Below are 2,233 nucleotides of genomic sequence, written 5' to 3'. Positions count from 1 at the left end.
TAGTGAGCTGTGTTAAATGAAGAGTGAGGGTTTAGAAACCAGGATCTGAAGGAGGTAGGGCATTTCAAAGGAATGAAGATACAGTCTAATTGGGCAAGACACTTCAAGGTATTCCAGACTGCTAAAACACAAGCTGGGAGGCAGAATGCGGGAGAGGCGAAGCTGGAGAAAACAGCGATAGCCAAGATCGAGCCTGGGCCAAGAGTCCAAGGAGGAAAAGGTGTTGGGGTTCTGCGAGCCCCCTGAAATCATGTGGAAAATGTTTTTCATTTATAGATGCTCTTTTTGTCTATGCAGTATATGATTTTTTTATCAAAATCTCAAAAAGTGTGTATGAAATGTGTTCAAAACAGTTAGCCATCAGAGAAATGCAAACTGAAACTACAAAGATATTCCACTATACATCTATCAAAATATGTGAAATTGTCTACGGCCATGGCACCCTGAACACTCCCGATCTCATCTGATCTCGGAAGCTAAGAAGGGTCGAGCCTGGTTAGTACTTGGATAGGAGACCACCTAGGAAGATCAGGTGCTGTAGGCGTAAAATACACACACACACATATGTGTAAAATTAAAAAAAACTAAAAATACCAAATATTTTGGAAATGCGGAACAAGTGGAGAGAGTATAAAATGGTACAACCACTTTTGAAAGTTGTCAGTTCCTAATAACATAAACATGCAACTCTTTTATGACCCAGAAATTCCTAACCACCCTTGCAAGTACATTTTTCCCAAAAAGCACTGTGGAAAAATGTTCATAGCAATGTTATTCATAATTGTCCTGAACTTGGAATAGCTTTAATGTCTATTAACAGAAAAATGAATAGACTTTGTATTAGTATCATATTGTTGCTAAAACAAATTACCAAAAACTGAGTGTCTTAAAACACAAATTTATTCTCTTACAATTCTGGAGGTCAGAAGTTCAAAATGAGTTTTTGGGGGCTAAAATCAAGATGTCAGTAGGACTGATTCTGTCTGGAGGCTCCAGAGAAGAATTGGGTTTTGGAGGCTGTGACACTCTTTGGCTACTGGCTCTTTTGTATAATAGTCCTCCTCCTTCTTCTACTTTATCATTTTAATTTACCATGTCTAACACTAAACTCCTTGTCCTGGTTTTCACAAACTCACACATGTTATTTCTCTCATGATTCCTGTTTTAGTTAACGGCACACAATTCCCTTGGTTTCTCAGGATAAGTGACTCTGAACCTTCTATCACCTTCTGTGTAAAGCTTCTCAAGATTACCCACAGGCTCCATGATTTGCCAGGACACACAGGACTTAGGAAAGCATTATACTTATGGTTGTGGTTTATAAAAGTGAAATGATATAGGTTAAGATCAGCAAAGGAAAAACATGTGCTTGGGTCAAGTCCAGGAGAAACTAGGAGCAAACTTGCAAGTGTCCTCTCCCAGTGAAGTAGCACAGGACCTCTTGATTCTCCCAACAATGTATGACAACATTATGCAGCGCTACTAACCATGAAAACTCATCCAAGCCATAGAGTTCAGGGCTTTTATCGGGTGTCAGTTATGTAGGCATGCAGCTACTCAGACACCAGCAGACCCACCTATAATCTCAGCAAAAACATAAAGCCCCAAGCATATGAAAACACTTTTCTCAGGAAGAATATTCCAAGGGCTCAGAGGTGATCTAGGAGTTGGCCAGGGCCAGTTCTGAAGAAATTCCTTTTTTTGGAACATGAAGAGTTTGAATAACCCAAGCCTGATCTGTAACCCTTTACTGCCCACCCTTACTTTGAGCCAATTAGGTTCAAGTAGAATGAATTTTGCCTTTGATATATCTCTTAGATTCAGCTTCTCTTCTCTAATTTCTTTGTCCCTCATCTTTAACTCTTCTATCATCTAGTTAATTCTCATAGCAACCAAATGAGCTCTTCTATCTCCATTTTCTCACTCAATAGATCTTTCACTTTCTTGTCAGAGTCATTTCTTTAAAAATCAAATTTGTTAATGGCACTACTCTTTGAAAGTCTATCTTGTTGACAATAACCTTAATTTACACAATATTGTGTATCTTTTAAAAAACTAATGTATAATTCTACTCATTAGAGAGAGAGAGAGATTCCATATATCTGTAGGTAGAAAAAGCAAGGGACAAAACACTACATGTATTAGATTCTGTGTGTGTGTGTGTGTGTGTGTGTGTGTGTGTGTATTAATACGGAAATGGAAAAGCCTGAAAAACTTGCCCACAAATACTACT

The 2,233-nt window shown here is 38.4% G+C and overlaps 1 pseudogene; it reads left to right on the top strand.

Moving 5' to 3' along the window:
- The first annotated feature begins 425 nt into the window (after window positions 1–425).
- On the top strand, window positions 426–544 carry LOC112485726 (annotated as a pseudogene).
- The last annotated feature ends 1,689 nt before the right edge of the window (window positions 545–2,233 follow it).

The sequence above is a fragment of the Pteropus alecto genome, unplaced genomic scaffold (assembly GCF_000325575.1).
Source record: "Pteropus alecto unplaced genomic scaffold, ASM32557v1 scaffold5, whole genome shotgun sequence".
Taxonomy (NCBI): domain Eukaryota; kingdom Metazoa; phylum Chordata; class Mammalia; order Chiroptera; family Pteropodidae; genus Pteropus; species Pteropus alecto.
The sequence above is the reverse complement of the archived record's forward strand: the minus strand, read 5'-3'. Positions and strand labels throughout refer to the sequence as shown.